Source organism: Mustela nivalis, assembly GCF_964662115.1.
Source record: "Mustela nivalis genome assembly, chromosome: 6".
NCBI lineage: Eukaryota > Metazoa > Chordata > Mammalia > Carnivora > Mustelidae > Mustela > Mustela nivalis.
In genome coordinates this window covers 25,203,657-25,225,581 of record NC_139025.1, presented here as the reverse complement: position 1 = coordinate 25,225,581, position 21,925 = coordinate 25,203,657, and positions in this window count along the sequence as shown.

Genomic DNA, 21,925 nt, shown 5'->3' with positions numbered 1-21,925 from the left:
TACTAGGTGTCATATGCAACTGATAAATTATTGAATACTACATCTGAAACTAATGATGTACTATATGTTGGCTAATTAAATTTAAATTTAAAAAATAATATAAGAAAAAAAGAAAAACAGTTGCTCCTTAGTGTAAATAGATGCTCCCATCTACCAGAGCATCTAACAGTGAGTTATTTAAAGATTCTCTAAATATCAGCATGAATCATTAAAACATCTTCTGAGCTAATAAGGTCATTAAAAGCAGAATTATAATTGACTTAAAATAATATGTTTGTAACAGAATCTTCAGTAACCTCAAACATACTTCTAATAACACTTTACTTTGCTTCATGTTTAAGAAATATTTGATATTCTTTGTTCATTGCTTTACTTATAAACAGTTCATTTAAGGAGACTTATCTAATTGAGATGATTTTCTTGGTATTGTTTGGAAGCCCCTATATAATATAGAAGCTTTTTTTCAGATGCACATGTGAGCTCCCAGTCCTGGTGGCAAACCACATGTAAGTAGGCAGGTGATGAAGGGCAGTAACATGTTTGAAATTCCTCTTATTTTTCAGGGGAAATAAGAAAATATTGATTAAATTGGACTTTAAGTCAAATAGGCATTCTGAGATTGTCAAGAAGCCACTTGAAAGAAATAAAAATAGAACATGCATCTTCCAAATCAGTTGAGGGGGGGGAAAACACCTCCTAAGAGACAGTTTAAGCACATGGAGATAGGAAGCCTTAAAATAAGAGAAAAAAAAAATCACACCACCAACAAGAAAATACTGCCAAAATAAAGCTGGTATAACTATACTAACAACAAGATAGAGTTTAAGGCAAAAAAGTAAAATGTCCCTCTGAGAAATTAAATGAGTCATACATATTTATAAAAGGTAGAGCTTACCAAAAATACAGAACTTTCGAAAATCTACCTATTTAATAACAGAGTCATATATAACACTATTGAAGAAACTGAAATACTCCCAATCATTTAATACATCACTCCAATAACTGATAGAACAAGCAGGTAAAAATGAGATAATCTTAGTTCGATATAATGTAGTTACACAGAATTTTGTAAACAACTACCAAGGAAAAAACATTCGTTTCAAGCAATGACCAAATTTTACTAAGCCATAAAACAAATCAAAACAGATACCAAGGAAATGATACTTTTCAGGCCATATTCTCTGACTTAAATGAAGATAGTTCAGAGTAAGTCATTATAGATATCGATCTATAAAACAAAAAACAAAGACAAATTGGAGACATACCAAATAATTTTTGGATAAAAGAAGTTATATCAATTGGGTTCTGGAGTTAAGATGATGGAGGAATAGGAGACTGAGATGACATCAGGTCCCAGGAGTTTAGTTAGATAGTTATCAAACCATTCCGAACATTCCAAAGAGAAAAAAACAGCAATTCTAGAAACAGGAAATCAACCATTTTCTGAAAGGTAGGATATGCAGAGAAGTGAATCCAAAGTGACAGAAAGATAGACAGTGGGGGGGAGGGGCCGCCTCCTGGCAAGTGGCAGAGCAACAGAGCACAAAATCAGAAGTTTTAAAAGTCTCATCCACTGAGGAACATCACTCCAGAGGCTAAGCAGAGGTGGAGCCCTCGCAGGGACAGCATGGTCTCAGGTCCCACGGGGTCACAGAAGGATCAGGTTTCTTTGAGTGTAGCAGAGCTCACAGGTATTAGAGCGGGGAAGCTGGCTACAGAGACGGAGCTAAGGAGTGAGCTCTCAGCTCAGGGTTAGGTTACCTTAAACTGTGATCTGTGGCATAATCAGACCACTGCTCTTTGAGCAGGGACCCCATAAGTGGCAGATCTGGGGGAAGACCAGAGTGGCAAGAATTTGCTTGGACTGTTTGCCAGAGACAGAAATGTTTGGTCATGGGCTGGGTAAGTTCAGAGTGTGGCTAGAGACCAGGGAGGAGGGAGTGACAGGCTGCTTTTCTCTGAGGGCACACTGAGGAGTGGGGCCTCAAGATCTCAGCTCCTCTGGGCCGCAGATTGGGAGGATGTCGTTTTCATTCCCCTTCTCCAGAGCTCTACAGAAAATGTTCATGGAACAAAAGCTCCCAAGAGTGAAACCACACAGATTACTTAGCCCAGCCCCTGGCAAAGGTGATGTAATTCCACCTTGAACAAAGACACTTGAGAATCACTACAAGAGGACCCTCTCCGAGTAGATCAGCAAGAACATCCAGCCAAGACCAAACTCACTGATCAAGAACAGTGGAATTCCAGAGGAGGGGAAAGAAAAGAATGGAATTTATGGCTTTCTCCCCATTATGCTTTAGTCTTGCAAAGTTAACTAAATTTTTTTAATTTTGATTTTTTTTCTTATTCTAATTTTTTTAACTTTTACTCTTTCCTCTTTTTACATTTTTAACTAGATTATCTTAACAATGCCTTTCTTAAAAAAATATATTTTTTAAAGATTTTATTTATTTATTTGACAGATAGAGATCACAAGTAGGCAGAGAGAAAGAGAGGAGGAAGCAGGCTTCCTGCTGAGCAGAAAACTGGATGTGGGGGCTTGATCCCAGGACCCTGGGACAATGACCCAAGCTAAAGACAGAGGCTTTGACCCACTAAGCCACCCCAGCACCTCCCTCAAAAATATTTTTGAACCTTCATTATTATAGTCATTTTTAATCCTTCATTGTATCTAACTTTATTTTTTATATACATATAGAGTTTTTTTTTCTAAAAAATTTTGGGATACAACTTCTTCTAATAGATCGAAATATACCCTAAATCTAGCACAGGGCTTTGTTCTAGTCTCCAGCTTGAGCAAATTCTCTCCACTTTTTTTTTCTTTCTTTTCCCAACCAACTTATCTTATCAACTCCTTTTTTAGAATTTTAAAAAAAAATTTATCTTTATAGTCATATTCCATCCCTTCATCATGTTTACCCTTATTTTTGTATATATTCTGTGCGTGTGTGTGTGTGTGTATATATATATATATATATATATATATATATATTCTTCCTTTCTTAAAAATTTTGGGAGGTAGTTTCTTCTAAGAGATCAAAATACACCCAAAATCAAGTCGGTGGCTCTGTTCTATTCACCAGTCAAATATATATATATATATATTTGAGGTTAATAAGGTTATATATATATATATATATATATAACCTTATTTTTAACCCCTTTCTTCTCCTCACAATTTGGGGTCTCTTCTAATTTGGTTAATGCACACTTTTGGGGTGTTTTTGCCACCCTTTTAGTATTTTATTCTCTCTTCCATATATCCTTATCTGGATGAAATGACAAAGCGGAAAAACTCACCACAAAAAAAAAAAAAAAAGAAAAAAGAAAGAAAGAAAGAAAAAAAAAAAAAACAAGAAGCAGTACCAAAGGCTAGGGACCTAATCAATATGGACATTATTAATATGTTAGATCTAGAGTTAAGAATGATGATTCTCAAGGTGCTAGCTAGGCTCGAAAAAGGCATGGAAGATATTAGAGAAACACTCTCTGGAGAAATAAAAGCCCTTTCTGGAGAAAAAAAAATAACTTAAATCTAACCAAGCTGAAATCAAAAAAGCTATTAATGAGGTGCAATCAAAATTGGAGGCTCTTACTGCTAGGATAAATGAGGCAGAAGAAAGAAATAGTCATATAAAAGACTGAATGACAGAGAATAAAGAAGCTGAACAAAAGAGAGACAAACAACTACTGGGCCACTAGGGGAGAATTCGAGAGATAAGTGATACCATAAGATGAAACAATGTTAGAATAGTTGGGATTCCAGAAGAAGAAGAAAGAGAGAGGGGTCAGAAGGTATATTGGAGAGAATTATTATAGAGAATTTCCCTAATATGGCAAAGGGAACAAGCATCAAAATCCAGGAGGTGCATAGAACCTTCCTCAAAATCAAAAAGAGTAGGTCCACAACCCGTCATCTAATAGTAAAACTTATAAGTCTTAGTGACAAAGAGAAAATCCTGAAGGCTGTCTGGGACAAGAAGTCTGTAACATAAAATGGTAAAAATATTAGATTGGCAGCAGACTTGGCATGCCAGAAAGAACTGGCATGATATATTCAGAGCACTAAATGAGAAAAACATGCAGCCAAGAATACTTTAACCACCTAGGCTATCATTGAAAATAGAAGGAGAGATAAAAAGCTTCCAGGACAAACAAAAACTAAAAGAATTTGTAAACACCAAACCAGCTCTATAGGAAATACTGAAAGGGGTGCTCTAAGCAAAATGAGAGCCTAAAAGTAGTACAACAGAAAGAAACAGAGACAATATACAGTAACAGTCATCTTACAGGCAATGCAATAGCGCTACATTCATCTCTATCAATAGTTACCCTGAATGTAAATGGGCTAAATGTCCCAATCAAAAGACACAGGGTATCAGAATGGATAAAAAAAATAATAATAATATGCTGTCTACAAGAAACTCATTTTAAACCTAAAGACACCTCCAGATTTAAAGTGAAGGGGTAGAAAACAATTTTGCCATGCTAAAAGACATCAAAAGAAAGGTGGGGTGGCAATTCTTATATCAGATAATTTAGATTTTAAACCAAAGACTATAATAATCAAAGAGGAAGGACACTATATCATGCTCAAAGGGTCTGTCCAACAAGAAGATCTAACAATTTTAAATATCTATGCCCCTAACATGGGAGCAGCAAACTATATAAACTAATTAATAACAAAATCAAGGAAACACATCAATAATAATACAATAATGGTAGGGGACTTTAATAACCCCCCTCACTGAAATGGACAGATCATCCAAGCAAAAGATCAACAAGGAAATAAAGGCCTTAAATGACACACTGGACCAGATGGACATCACAGGTATATTCAGAACATTCCATCCCAAAGCAACAGAATACACTTTCTTCTCTAGTGCACATGGAACATTCTCTAGAATAGATCACATCCTCAGTCACAAATCAGGTCTCAACTAGTACCAAAAGATTGGGATCATCCCCTGCATATTTTCAGACCACAATGCCCTGATGCTAGAACTCAGTCACTTAGACTCATATATTTGGAGGCTAAATGACTGAGTTCATTTAGCCTCCAAATACATGAAGGTTAAAGAACATCCTACTGAAGAATGAATGGGTCAACCAGGAAATTAAAGAAGAAATCATTTGTTTTGAAACAAATGATAATGAAAACACAATGTTTCAAAATTTGTGGGACACAGCAAAGGCAGAGAGGAAAAATATCGCGATACAAACCTTTCTCAAGAAACAAAAAAGGTCTCAAATACACAACCTAATCCTACACCTAAAGGATCTGGAGAAAGAACAGCAAAGAAAGCCTAATCCCAGCAGAAGAAGAGAAATAATAAAGATCAGAGCAGAAATCAATGAAACAGAAACAACAACAACAACAAAAACAATAGAACAATGAAACTAGGAACTGGTTCTTTGAAAGAATTAATCAGATTGATAAACCCCTGGGCAGACTTATCAAAAAGAAAAGAGAAAGGACCCAAATTCATGAAATCATGAAAGAAAGAGGAGAGAGCTCAACCAACACCAAAAAAATACAATTACAAGAACATATTATGAGCAACTATATACCTGCAAATTTGACAATCTGGAAGAAATGGATGCATTCCTAGAGACCTATAGACTACCAAAACTGAACCAGGAAGAAATAGAAAATGTGAACAGACCCATAACCAATAAGGAGATTGAAACGGTCATCAAAAATCTCCCAAAAAACAAGAGCCCAGGGCCAGGTGGCTTCCCAGGGGAATTCTACCAAGCATTTAAAGAATTAATTCTTATTCTCCTGAAGCTGTTCCAAAAAATAGAACTGGAAGAAAAATGTCCAAACTCATTTTATGAGGCCAGCATCACCTTGATCCCAAAACCAGACAAAAACCGCCACCAAAAAGGAGAATTACAGACCAATATCCCTGATGAAAATGGATGCAAAAATTCTCACCAAAATATGCACCAATAGGATCCAACAGTACATTAAAAGGATTATTCACCATGACCAAATGGGATTTATTACTGGGCTGCAAGGTTGTTTTAACATCCACAAATCAATCAATGTGATAAAACACAATACAAGAAAGAACAAGAACTATATGATACTCTCAGTAGACACTGAAAAAGCATTTGACAAAGTACAGCATCCTTTCTTGATCAAAACTCTTCACAGTGTATGGATGGAGGGTACATATCTCAATCTCATCAACCCATCTATGAAAAACCCACAGTGAATATCACCTTCAATGGGGGAAAAGTGAGACCTTTTCCCCTAAGGTCAGGAACACGGCAGAGATGTCCACTATCATCACTTCTATTCAACATAGTACCAAAAGTCATAGTCTCAGCAATCATACAACAAAAAGAAATAAAAGGCATCCAAATTGGCAAAGAAGAAGTCAAACTCTCACTCTTTGCAGATGATATGATACTTTATATGGAAAACCCAAGACTCCATTTTCCAAAATTGCTAGAACTCATACAGGAATTCAGTAAAATGTCAGGATGTAAAAATCAATGCACAGAAATCAGTTCCATTTCTGTACACCAACAGCAAGACAGAGGAAAGATAAATTAAGGAGTCAATCCCATTAACAATTGCACCCAAAACCATAAGATACCTAGGAAAAAACCTAATGAAAGAGACAAGGAATCTGTACTCAGAGAACTATAACATACTCATGAAAGAAATTGAGGAAGACACAAAGAAATGGAAAAACGTTCCATGCTCATGGATCGGAAGAACAAATATTGTGAAAATGTTTATGCTACCTAAAGGAATCTACACATTTAATGCAATCCCTATCAATATACCATTAACTTTTTTCAAAGAAATGGAACAAACAATCCTAAAATTTTATGGAACGAGAAAAGACCCCGAATAGCCAGAGGAATGTTGAAATAGAAAACCAAAGTGGTTAGCATCACAATTCCAGACTTCAAGCTCTATTTCAAATCTGTCATCATCAAGACAGTACGGTGTTGGCACAAAAACAGACACATAGATCAATGGAACAGAATAGAAAGAGCAGAAATAGACCCCCTATGGTCAACTAATCTTCAACAAAGCAGGAAAGAATGTCCAATGGAAAAAAGGCAGTCTCTTCAACAAATGATTTTGGGAAAATTGGATAGCCACATGCAGAAAAATGAAACTGGACCATTTCCTTACACCACACACAAAAATAGACTCAAAATGGATGAAGGACCTCAATGTGAGAAAGGAATCCATCAAAATCCTTGAGGAGAACACAGGCAGCAACCTCTTTGACCTCACCCACAGCATCTTCTTCCTAAAAACATTGCCAAAGACAAGGGAAGTAAGGGTAAAAAATGAACCATTTGGGCTCCCTCAAAATCAAAAGCTTTTGCACAGCAAAGAAAACAGTCAACAAAACCAAAAGACAACTGACAGAATGGGAGAAGATATTTGCAAATGACATATCAGATAGCGGGCTAGTATCCAAAATCTTTATTTATCAAACTCAACACCCAAAGAACAAATAATGCAATCAAGAAATGGGCAGAGTACATGAACAGACATTTCTGCAAAGAAGACATCCAGATGGCCAACAGATGCATGAAAAAGTGCTCCACATCACTCCGCATCAGATAAATACAAACCAAAACCACAATGAGATAGCACCTCACACCAGTCAGAATGGCTAAAATTAACAAGTCAGGAAATGACAGATGCTGGCGAGGATGCGAGAAAGGGGAACCCTCCTGCACTGTTGGTGGGGATGCAAGCTGTTGCAACCACTCTGGAAAACAGCATGGAGGTTCTCAAAGAATTGAAAATAGAACTACCCTGTGACCCAACAATTGCACTACTGGATATCTACCCTAAATATACAAATAAAGTGATATAAAGGGGCAAGTGCACCCGAATGTTTATAGCAGCAATGTCCACTATAGCCAAATTATGGAAAAAACCTAGATGTCCATCAACAGATGAATGGATAAAGAAGATGTGGTATATATACACAATGGAATTCTATGCAGCCATCAAAAGAAAGAAAATCTTGCCATTTGCAATGACGTGGATGGAACTAGAGGGTATTATGCCGAGCAAAATAAGTCAATCAGAGAAAGACAATTATCATATGATCTCCCTGATCTGAAGAATTTGAGAGGCAGTGTGGGGGATTTCACAGAAGACAAGGAAAAAAAATGAAACAAAATGGGATCAGGAGGGAGACAAACCAGAAGAGACTCATAATCTCACAAAACAAACTCAGAGGGTGCCTGGGGTGTAGGGAGAGGGTGGCTGGGTTATGGACATAGGGGAGGGTATGTGCTATGGTGAGTGCTGTGAAATGTGTAACCCTGGAGATTCACAGACCTATACCCCTGGGGCTAATGATACATTGTATGTTAATTAAAAATTTTTAAAAAATTAAAAAAGAAGATATCTCAATTGAATTGGAAAAATTTAGAGCTAAATATAAAATTAAAATTACACACTAAAAATTTGAAGAGGTAGATAAATTAGTACTTAGAAAGTACTTAGAAAATACTAACCTCACTTAGTCTTGGGGTTCCTTGGGTGACTCAGTTGGTTAAATGACCGACTGTATTTAGGCTCAGGTCATAAGATTGAGCCTCATGTTTGGCTCTGTGCTGAGTGCAATCTGCTAAAGTTTCTCTCTCCCTCTTCTTCTGCTGTCTGCTCCTCCCCTCATCACACACACACACTCTCTCTTAAATAAATAAGTAAATACATCTATTAAAAAAAAAAAAGAAATTTCTATCTTATATTAAAGAACACAAAATATAAAATTATTGCAGAAAACATAACAAGCTAACAACTACTAGTCAGCATATTTAGAGGACTTGAACCAATTAGGAAAAAAATGAACAAAATTTCCTGACCGATTAAAAAAAAATTAATGAAAAGAAGCTTAAGTGAAAATTCAAACCAGAATGACACTATCTCCATTCCTAAGATAGACAAACATTTAAATGTTTTATGAAAGGAAATAGAAAGGATGTGGAAATGAGAACTGTTTAACTGGTGGTAATTAAAATTTGTACAAACACTTTGGAGAACAATTTGGTAATATCTAGTAGAGCCCCAAATGAAAATTGAGTCTTCAATCTAGCGATTTAAAACTTAGATATATATGATTAAGGAATTCCAGTATATGCCTAAGGTATTAAAAGAATGTTTAATGAACAAAATTTTATAATCCTCCAAAACATAAAATGGCTTAAAAGTTCATCAACATTCCAAAGTAAAATCTGAATTCTTATATATTTCTTAAATGATATATTTATATGACAGAATATCAAAGTGTATTGAGAATGAGTGAACGAAAACAACATAGGGACATTTCACAAATGTTATACGAATACAAAGAAGCAAAGTGCAGAATGATTCATAGAGTTTGAAATCCTTTATTTATAAATTTAAAATATGTAAAATGGCACTATATACTGTGTATTAACTCATGTGAACATAGTAAATATTTGAGAAAGGAAAAGAGACTAGTCTGATAGGTAAGATGCATGAAGTCTTCAATTGTAATTGTAATTTTTTTAATAAATAAAAGATCTGAAGCAAATGTAGAATAATATTAAGATCAGACAAAGGCAATTGATGGGTACATGACTGTTTCTACTATCCCTCTCTTTATTTTCCTGTGTGGTTAAATAACAATAATTTTCCAATAAAAATAAAATAATCATAAATAATGAAATAACAGAGCAACAAATTTTATAATCAACTAACACAGAAATTCTACATTCTTCCTCAGAATATGAGAAAGTTTCTATATATGTATAGGGTGTATATTTTTAAAAAAGGAACTCAATGCCTTTGCCCAAAATGAGGTTTCTTCTCTTGAAATTGTTGATAAAATTCCAATAAAGACAACTGAAGAATTCAAAGACAACACAAAATATCAATGATACAAAATTCATTAAATTTTATAGTAATGAAACATATAGATACTATCCAAAATTCCATTTTGATAGAATTCATCATAAAATCGTTTACCTAAAACTATTATGATAGAAACAAAATCCTTGTTTTGTTCCTCAGTTTCTTGTCGTCAGGATCAATCTGACACCATCCTTGCACATTATTCAAAAACTTAATCCAATATATTTTGTGCCACTGCTAACAAATGTGGTTAAAGAGTTCCTCTGACAAAACATTTTGTACAATTTTGAGTTAAGTTCTGCCTCGAGACATACATATCTATCTTGGTTCCTGATTATCTTCTTGTTTTTCAAATTATTAAAGCACATAAACTGAAAGACCAATGAATGCAAATAGGAGTTATAGCATCTGCAACAGATTTTGTTATCAGCTTCAGGCTAGTTCTTTCAATGAGCTATTAAATCATCAAAATTTGGGTCAAGTGATTTCTGCTCAAATAAATTGTTACCCAAAATAAATATGTCGAGCTTTCTGGAGGAAACTGTAGAACAGAAGATTAATAATTAGTACATTTTCAAATTCTTAATATCATGCTTAAAATGAATACATTTATAGTTAGGATTCTGGAACCAGACTTCAAGGAAATCTTACATCCCATTGAAGCACCACATGTGGTGATGAGAACAATACCAAAATTCCCTCAGAGATATGAATTTTTGTCCACATTAGTTATGGAGCACTGTCTGTGGGCAAAATACTCTACATAGGTGCTATGAGCCAAAGAAACTAGTCAGTTATAAGATAGAAATACAAATTCTGTACCTGCTAAAATCTATACATTCAAAATTTTTTTTATTTTTTAAATTTTTTTCTGATAAGTGCTACTTTAATTACTATTAGTTTTCAAAGATTCTGCCATTTTTTTTGTTTCTTCTACTTTTTTATTAATTATTTTTACTAACATATAATGTATTATTTGCCTTAGGGGTACAGGTTTGTGAATTGTCAGGCAGACACACTTCATAGCACTCACCATATCACATACCCTTCCCAATGTCCATATCACAGCACTCACCATATCACATACTCTCCCCAACCACCCTCTTCACAGGCCCCCTCTCCCAGCAACCTTCAGCTTGTTTTGTGAAATTAGGAGTCTCTTATGGTTTGTCTCCCTCCCAATCCCATCTTGTTTCATTTTTTCCTTTCCTACCCCTTTATCCCCCACTCTGCCTCTCAAATTCCTCATATCAGGGAGATCATATGATAACTGTCTTTCTTTTATTGACGTATTTCGCTCAGCATAGCTCTAGTTCTACCCACATCATTGCAAATGGCAAGATTTCATTTCTTTTGATGGCTGCATAGTATTCCATTGTCTATATATATATATATACCATACCTTCTTTATCCATTTATTTTTTGATAAACATCTTGGCATCAGGAAAATACAAATCAAAACCACAATGAGATAGCACCTCACACCAGTCAGAATGGCTAAAATTAACAAGTCAGGAAATGACTGATGCTGGCGAGGATGCGGAGAAAGGGGAACCCTCCTACACTGTTGGTGGGGATGCAAGCTGTTGCAACCACTCTGGAAAACAGCATGGAGGTTCTCAAAGAATTGAAAATAGAGCTACCCTATGACCCAACAATTGCACTACTGGATATTTACCCTAAAGATACACATGAAGTGATCCAAAGGGGCAAGTGCACCCTAATGTTTATAGCAGCAATGTCCACTACAGCCAAACTATGGAAAGAACCTAGATGTCCATCAACAGATGAATGGATAAAGAAGAAGTGGTACACACACACACACACACACACACACACAGGAATACTATGCAGTCATCAAAAGAAAGAAAATCTTGCCATTTGCAATGACGTGGATGGAACTAGAGGGTATTATGCCAAGCAAAATAAGTCAATCAGAGAAAGACAATTATCATGTGATCTCCCTGATATGAAGAATTTGAGAGGCAATGTGGGGGGTTTCAGAGAAGGGAAGGAAAAAATAAAACAAGATCGGATCAGGAGGGAGACAAACCAGAAGAGACTCATAATCTCACAAAACAAACTGAGGGTTCCTGGAGGGGGTTATGGAGAGGGTGGTTGGGAACCCTCCTACACTGTTGGTGGGAATGCAAGCTGTTGCAAGTACTCTGGAAAAAGGCATGGAGGTTCCTCAAAGAATTGAAAATAGAGCTACCCTATGACCCAACAATTGCACTACTGGATATTTACCCTAAAGATACAAATGCAGTGATCCAAAGGGGCATGTGCACCTGAATGTTTATAGCAGGAATGTCCACAATAGCCAACCTAAGGAAAGTATAAAGGTTTTTGTTGTTGTTGTTTGTTGTTGTTGTTTTAGGTCTTATTATGTGTGATAGTCTCTCTCATTGAGTCAACCTTTAGAGAGTTTCCTCTGAATCTTTGTTTCAATGAAGCCTCAACCTTGAGCCTTGTCATTGAGCCTGCCTAGCCCACTTGTAGCAAGCATCCTGCTAATTCAAGTTTGTGAGAATCTTCCATACTTGATATGTGATCACCTTGACCTGCCTATAGCAGGAATCCTAAATCTGTTTAATTAGAATACACCTGCTCTGGACATTTCCTCTTAGTAACTGCCTATCACTGACACTTCATTGCCATCCTTGGCTATATTCACAACTCCTGTCCTTGCTCTATTCACAACTGAGGCCAGTTCTACACTGAGATTTCTGTCCCATTGTTGCAATAGTTCCTAAATAAAATCTGTTTTTACAAATTTGCTATCTGCTGCTTCAGGTTCTCTTTATAATATGAAGCATTGTGCTAAGTTCTGAGCAAAACAACAGCTGTCCCTATTTTAATGGATCTTGCAATTAAATGGGAGATGGGCGTTAAACACATATTAACAGAGACAGATGACCACTTAAAGCTAGTGTCCTTAATGTAGTTCTGGGGGCAGTTAAGGAGCCAGTTAAGGAGCCAGACAGAGGTACAGTTCAAGAAATAAAACCTACCCTAGTATTTAGACAAGAAAGGAAATTAAGTATGTAGGAAATTGTAGGGAGAATGGTAGAGGAGCAGAGAAAGGGGAATGCCAGTGCAAGTAATGACAGTCAGTTCTATAGTACATTCGAGTGATTATTCTCTGGGAATTAGAGAAACTGCTGCTTGGGCACTACCACTATTCCATCTCAGCTGCTTTGGCAGTCATGTGTCAGTGAACTAGCTAACTAAAACAGCAACATAAGCATGGCCATGGCCTCATATTGCCTTCAAAAATGTTTATCTCATGGCAATACCTAAATCGCCATGGGGGAGGAGGGTCTGGAAATGCCTTTTTAGGTTCATAGCTTCTCTAATACAGGATGGCACCCTTTGGCAACCCAAGACCCATACTTAAAAAAGAAAAAAAAAAGGCAATTTCAACATTCACCTGCCGGTCTTTATACGAATCTTTATACAAATAGAAATATTTGTATTTCTCCCCAAATTTCTTTGTCACCATATCCATAGCTGGTTTTTCATTATCCTTCAGCTCCAGTCATAATCCTAACCTGATAGTCTGTAACTGGAGGACCAAATTACAAACATCACAGTGTGTATAAAATGTTGGGGAAAAGGAAAGAGGCAAAAAGGAAAGTCAGTACATACATAACAAAGCAAGGAAGACAATAGGAATGGTCATGGATTCCTTATTCTGAAACTGGTCGTGAGCTCACAAATGTCTTTGACGATAGCTTTTATCCTCATCCCATTCTCCTTAATTTTGAGTTCCTCTGTGAGCACTGAAATTGGTCAGAGATTTATGCCCAGTAGAGGAATTAAACCTTCATTGCTGAGTCATCTTTATTCTTGGAGGTTCTTCCTATATAGGGTTGTTATAACCTCCCATTTATATTTTGACCAAGAAGTATAGAAGTACTAACAGGTGATCCTATAAAATTTCCTGGGCTCTACATATATATCTCTTTGTGTAGAAACAACTCTGTTTTTCCTTAATACTCAGGATCAATTGTGCCAGCCAAAGCAGTTAACTTCTTCACCTATTTGTTAAGTGGCATGGAAAGACCAAATTACTCCGTTGTAATCTTAAGAGTTCACAGGAATTGCTGGGTGTCATCTTGGACAGGAAGCAATCTTCCTTGAGGGCTAAGACCTATAAGCCATCACAGCCCAAGGTCATGTGAATGGAAAGCTGAATATTCTGAGTAGTCTTTAGATGAAAAATAATGTTTCCTCTCTCAGTTCCATCTCTCAGTTTCCAGAGTTGTATGAGTTACATATGTTATATTATTATTATATTATTACACAGCATTCAATTCTGCTATATAAAACACTACAAACTCATAAAATGTGTTAGTAAGTCAGTAACCTATGAGCCATGTTAAACATAAAGCAAGTATGTTTTGAGTGTGCTGAACATAGATATAAAGGGATGGGAAGACCAAGAGCCACCTAACATTCATAATATGCTAAATATACATGAGGTATCGGAGGCACCATATGTTCTTGACACACTGAATGTACATAAAGAAAATGGGGTACTCAAAATTTGTGAAGTTGAGATTTAGCCCCACATTAGTGAAACTCCTCCTAACCCATGTGTTCTGTGTCCCATAACTGCAACAAAATCCATAGGTGTTGGTGCAGTAATTGGCCAGCTATAGCTTTGGCCAAGTGTACATGCTTCTTAAAAACGGTATGTTGACCCCAGAAACTTCTGTCTGTTAGAGAACTTTCCTTAAGCCTTAAGAGCACTTGCACCTTATTTTAAGAATAGCCCTTTCCCCTTGCTTTCTGGCATGTGTTTTAAATTGAATTAGCCATGTGAGATTTGGGCATCTTCATTTGGTCTCGGAAACGCCTCTGTGTTCAATGACCTCTACGACATCTTAAGGTAATTCCCACACAACTTTTAACTATAAACAGTAATTTAGATCATATTTCTTGTTCTGGAAGACTCGTCCCAGAGTGCCCTTATTCTCCAGCAGTGTTTTCTTCCAAGTGGTGCCATAACTGAGTCTTCAATAGTACATTATACTCTTTTGAAAGGCCAGTTGCTTCAGGCAGCTCGTGGCATATGATAACACAAGTATATCCAATTGATTTGAGTCCATTTTTTCAACCTTTGCATTATAAACAAGTGCATTGTTCAAAAACAATGTTATATGGGTCACTCTGTTGCTGTCCCATTAAGTAAGTCAACAGATGCAGAGGCATGGTCACAAAAAAGATAAATCTGTATGCAGAATGATTGTCTATTCCAATTTGGATAAATAGTTGCCCTTTCCATAATGGAAGGAATCCAGTGTCATAACCTGTCATCAGATGGATGACTGGCCCCCTAGTGGATGGTGAATTGTGAGAGTGTTGACTAAGGTTGGCAGCTTGGGTACTCAGCATTGGCTGTATCAAATAATCCATGTTGCTGAATCCATGTCTTAACCTATCTTCTTGCTGTTATACATTCTTTGTTTATGAAACTATTGAGCAAGCAAGGGGAAGTGGCTATTGAAAGTAACTGCTTAATAGTCACATAATTGGTCACTTATTCTCATATCCACATAATTATTGAGAGTTTCTTCAGCTAGGAATATTTCCTGAAGAGAAGTCATATGGGCATTAATATCCACAGAGATTCTATCAGCTCTGAAAGGTCCTTCCACATATCTTTTCCCCTTTATCTCCTTATTACCAATCCTCCAAATCATATCCATGCTTCTGGCAACCTTTGTTTCCACACAAAGGGAGCAAACAGATGTAGCACTCAATGATCTGCCCACTTGGAAGATGTCTCTTCTCTATGATTTTTCTGGGCAATAGACATAGATGAAAGAAGTGCCAATGCAACAACATAAAACTCATTGGTAAGGTAAACAATTGTTCAAGCAACAAATTTGAGCATAGAGCCAATCTTATATATACTATTTCTACTGTGTATAGGTCTTTTGTTGTCCAAGCTTAGCTTTATAGTTAGTTCATTAAAACAAAACAAAACAAAACAAAAATGATGATAATGTTTGCATGGCCACTTGGTCTCTCTTAGCATCCATTAACAAAATAGAATCTTTTTCTCAAAATGATAGTAATAAATCAGTCTCAGGAAAAAAAGCTCGATTTTTTTTTGGTACTCCAAACGTCTACCTTATTAATCTCCTATCAGATTTGCAAGATTTTCCAAACTACAAACCCATCTGCTTCAAACACTATAGGCATCATTGAATTTGCTGAATCATTATGACCAAATGGCAGAGAGAAAAGCTTATACTATAGCCTGAATAAGCTTGAGAGTCTACTCTTATTCTGGGATAAACTGAAAATTCACAGATATAGCAATTACTTGATAAAAGTATTGAAACAGCACATCCAAAAATGGTGTATGTTGTTTTCAAACATCCAGGAAGCCCACCAAGAACTGGTCCAATTCTTTTGGAAGGGATGTTCAAACATGTCTCACTGAACTTTCAGAAATATGAAAAAGATTGTAGGTCCTAAATTTTCATGGTGCATAGGGTAGTTTCTTCTACCTTCTGGCATATATGCAAATTACAAAGTTAACTTAGATATCATGTATTCCCAGCCCTCCAATTTTAGTCACTTGATGTCATTAAGTAGTAGACCTGTGTAATATCCTCTGGTATGGTGAGACAATCAAGGTCCCTGGAAGTAATTTATGATAGAAATGAGAAATGTTAATTAAGTTGAAAACAAGCCACTCTAGTGTTCTTTGCTTATTGAGATAAAACAAGAAGATACTTTATAACCATTTCTAGATCAATAGCTGAATATAAGATGTCACAACTCAGTTTATTTTTTCCAATAGACACCACATATTTTATTATTATTATTATTATTATTATTATTATTATTATGTTCAGTTGGCCACTATATAGCAAATACATCATTAATTTTGATGTAGTGTTCAATGATTCACCCAGTGCTCATCACAACACATGCCCTCCTTAATACCCATCACCCTGTTACCCCCTCCCCCAACCCCCTTCTCCTCTGAAACCCTCAGTTTATTTCCCAGGGTCCATAGATGACCCTCAACAGATGAATGGATAAAGAAGATGTGGTACATATACACAGTGGACTATTACTCAGCCATCAGAAGGGACGAACACCCACCATTTGCATCGATATGCATGGGACTGGAGGGGATTAAACTAAGTGAGTAAGTCAAGCAGAGACAGACGATTATCATATGGTTTCACTCATATGTGGAACATAAGAAATAGCACAGAGGACTGTAGGGAAAGGGAGGGAAATCAGAAGGGGGAGAAATCAGAAAGGGAGATGAATCATGAGATACCACATCTTCTACAATAGTAGCTGCTGAAGTCTTCACTTAATTAGATGTACACTGACCTTCTTTTCTCCAAAACATAGCCCACTTCTTCTTGGATGAAAGAAGCAAGTGAAATGGGGATAACATAGAATCACTACCCCTACAACTTAACTCTTGGAATTGGTAAGTGGCTGTGATACTCCAACCTGATTATTAAAGTCAAGCTACCATTTGTCACACCTGGGTCATTTCTTCAGTTGAACAATTTAATAAAAGTTAAGTTGGCTGGATATCTAATTTATTCATGAAGTTATGGTGAGCAATTATCCACTCCTACAGAATGGGTTAAGTCATTTACCTACTGCTATACTCTTGATGCCTATTATAATCATGTCCACCCTATACCTGATAGTAAGTGTTGTCATTTGACCTCTCCCACTCCAGGATTCCATCATTCTCACTTAAACATGGAGCCCATTTCAAGATCAGCATCTGCACCTTCATCTCTGTCCAAAAGATGACAGCCTCATCAATGTATTGGTAAATGCTTTAGTGAAGAAAATACCTTGGACTCTCTTAGAAGACAGATGAGAAGTTAAAGAAAGATGATAAATCACTCCTCTGTTCATATGCCTATAAGTCTCAGATTCTACAATATACCAAGAAATTCCTTGTCTTGCACCTTCACTTGGTGTGAGCCATCATGGAGCCCACACTTCAGGCAACCAATCCTGCTGGCAGTTACAGTCACTCTGGGCTGCTTGGGCAAACACATTAGATACAGACTCTGGTGCACACACCCATATTGGGGAATCTTGACCAATGTGTTTTTTATTTTTCCCACCTGGTGAAGCTCCTTTCAAATCCTATTGCCACACACACTCCCCAGTTATTTGCTAATAAAAGCCAACAAATACTTGGCATTTTTTCATATTTTAACCTTTTCCTCTTGGCTCACACTTTGGCCTCTACTAAAACCCTGGGACAGGATTCTAATTCTAGGTCCAAGGCAGGATGGTAGTAAGGACAGGCCAAGCAGAGAAATGCCATTCCTTATATACCTCAGGCAAGTTAGTACCCTAAAAAAGGAAGAACCAATTTTCTACAACAGGGATAAGAGGCTGTTAATGGCAAGAAGGTTTAATCAGATTTGGACATTTGGTATAGTCACACTAATCTATATCTACTTAACATTTCCATCTGAATTTTCTGGGTTCTCAGTCATTCCCAACCAAGGCCATAACTTTCACAGAAGAGACCTGGTGAGGCTGTGATTCAGCCCACATTATAATTCAGCAATAAACAAGATCAGACACCGTGTACTTTTTTTTTTTTTTTCCCAACAGCTGCCCTACAGCTACAAGATATAAAAGACTGTGGGAAATAGTCATGGATGCTCCCTGGGCCTCTGACTTGCCTTAAGCAAAGTTTTTAGAACCCTGAGCTGTTGTTTTCTTTCTCTGCATATTTCAGTCCAGTCAGAAAAAGCTAGCCTACCCCACAATTATTATATTTATATTCTTATCATAAAATTCTATTGAAGAAATCATACAGCTTACCAAAACTTAGACTTAATGGGTATTTCATTCCAAGTACCTCAGATAATAATTTTAGTAACTGATTTTTTTTTTTTCACTTCAAGTCAAGAATCGCCAATGTTCCATTACACACTAATATAATTGTCTCTTTTATAACCGGGTTAGGCAACCAATACCAAATTTATATCCTTGAATAAATAGACTTGCAGCCAGTTTGGGTACCAAAAACTTCATCCAACAAGAATAAAATGCTAGAGATAGAAAATACTGGAGAGGACTTAATACAAATATTAGGTCTGCACAAAATATTATGTGTGCATAGTATTTGGACTATTTATAGGTTATTTTATTTAACATCTTCACTTCCAACCTTCACTGTAACAAAACCATGGTTTACCAACATTTAGAACAAACACTATTTTTAAATTATTTCTATGTCACTCCATGTAAAAACTCTTCCTTCCATTGTCTATTTAAGAGGTGAACTTAAGGGCATCTGGGTGATTCAATCATTTAAGCATCTGCCTTTGGCTCAGGTCATGATCCCAGTGTCCCAGGATCAAGCCTCACATCGGGCTCCCTGTTCAGTCTCCCTCTACTTCTGCCCCTCCCCCTTCTTCTTCTCTCTTCAACTCACTCTCTCTCTCAAATAAATTAAAAAATAATAATTTAAAAAAAGGTAATTTAACAAAAAATTCTATTGTCTATGGTGGCTGACATTAGCTCCAAAAGAAAAGTAAGGATGGTTAAGTGAGGAGAAGTCTGGGACCACTCACCCCTTAAACTGTTGTGTGCAAAGACTTTTTATTGTAGCTGTTATCCAGAAATCAGGGTTCTCCTGCTATTGCCTCTTGACCCCAGGGAAGTTAATGACCAGACACTGGAACCCTAATTGTAGCTACATGGGCAGACTGCCTCTGTACCTGTGACCCAATATTGATAGGAAGATAATCTCCACTTCAGGATTGTCTTGAAAACTTTGTGTATGTGCATATAATTGGCAAGCTTAACTGACATACAGAATCCTACATGTGAAGATGTCCTATACATGTGCCAGATTTCTCCCAGAAAAAAAAGAAAAAATTTTTATGGAAGGAATTAGGAATCACACCTAGGGCTTTGTCAAAAAGTTAACTCTTACAGTGTGTACCCCAGCATTCATTACTGCATTTCCTGCTTTTATTTTATCCTTGGAAGTTGTAATACTTTGAAAAGTCCTATCATTAGTTTTTATTTTAGTTTTATTTAGTTTTAGCAGAAATGTATTTTATTGGGATAGCAAGGCACTAGAAGTAAATCATAGACCAAGTGCACCGTGGGAGGGATTAGAATATTGCAACCCACATTATGGAAATCTGGATGTAGTACGTGCTTTATATGCATTTAAACTCATTTAGTACTCACACCAAGTCTATGAGGAAATTATGGCTACAGTTTAAGCAACTTGACCAAGGTCACATGGTGAGATTTCCACCCACGCACTCAGCTTTGCTGCAGAAAAGCCCAAGGTAGGATCTATACTTTAGGAACATTCACATTAATTCTCTCAAACTTTTTTAAAGGATAAGAGGTGGCTTCTAATGATGTCTTTTCTAGGTTGTTTGAGTCACTTGCTGTGTTCCAGTCAAGGGGTTTAAACTTTTTTCAGAGATGCTAGACTCCAACAGAAAAGACAAAGCAAGACCAGTGAGAATCTAGCACATGTATCTAAATACAGTAATATTCACAAAGCATATTTATTAAAAAGTAAGAAATTTATGGCAGCAAATGCTAGTGTAATGGCAAAGGTCTTAGAGAATTTAGTCATCATTATTATTATTATTATTAATGAACTCTCCCTCTTCTAATTAGCTTCTATAGAGAAGGTTTTTAATGGCTTTCTCAAAGATGTAAGAAAATAACAAAATAATTCTCGAGGATATCTTATATATTTATCTTATCTATATGCTATATATTTGTTGGTGACTAAATCTTGCTTTTTACTTGCCAAGGAAAGCTGGGTCATGGTCTGCATTAAAACCTAGTAATTGCATGATTCTAAAAGTAGTCAGCATGTTGGTCTGGTCATTAATCCACCAAAATACACAATTTGGGGAATCCAATGCTCAGATTGGTCATTTCCAGATCTCTTTGGCTTCATCTGCAGAACGGCTCACCACAGGTTCATAGCAGAGTCAGCACAGTTAGGTAATGAGACAACAACGATGACCTCAAGAAAACCTACTAGTCAAGTAACACAATGCAGTAAAAGGAAGCATCTGGTTTGAAATTCTAAGCCTTATGTTTCAAAGCTTCCGAGCTGCCTCCACCATTCATGGTCAGATCTTCCCTAATTATTTCAGGGGGCTTCAGTTTTCCCTTCTCTGAGACAGATGATACATTTAATGATAGCAAAAGAATCTATAAATATAAATCCTATTAACGAGCACTCTAATCTTAGCCAAAATCAGAAGGGAAAATTCAGCAGCTCTCCAGCATGGTTGAGTCACTCATTCATCGTTGTCATTCTTTGCGCATATTGAAAACTAATGGAAGAAAGTAAAATCAGAAGTCTTACAATTTCTGGTGGAGTCCAGAATTGTACTTGCATTATAGAAGGTAAATTTCGTGCCCTGAATACCTGATAGCTTTTCATTCTCATCCTCTCTTTGCCCTATGGGCCACCGCTTTCGAGGAAAGCTGCTTATGTTAAAATCATAAACCACTCCAAAAACAGAATTCAGCTCTTTTACTCTTGTCAATATTTTGTCAATACAATGAGAAGGTTGCTGTCCAGTTAGCTGCATTTGTCAAGAAGTATTGTGGCTGGAAGAAGGACACCTGACCACAATAAGTGAGAGTCATCCATTTTTCCCAGTGTTCAGCCAATGATTAAGAACATTTCCGGGATCTTGCAGGTATAGTTGAAATAATCAGATCATGAGAGAATGTTGTTACAGAGTAAAGACTGCCTGCTCTAGAAATTGTTTTCATTTTACTTTAGTTTTTGTCTGTCCACAGAAAACACTTATTCTAAGGAAACCAGTAACCAAAGGGTCAATGGGATGAATCCCAGCTACAGATTTATTACTGCGACTACGACTTTTTAACCAGTTCTTTTCCCTTTGACTGTAAATTTCCCTGCCTCCTCTCCTTCTGGGAGGTGGATCTGAGGCTTGCTCTCCTGTCTTCTCTGGCTGCCTCTCCAATAAGGCCTTTCCTCACTACATTGTCTTT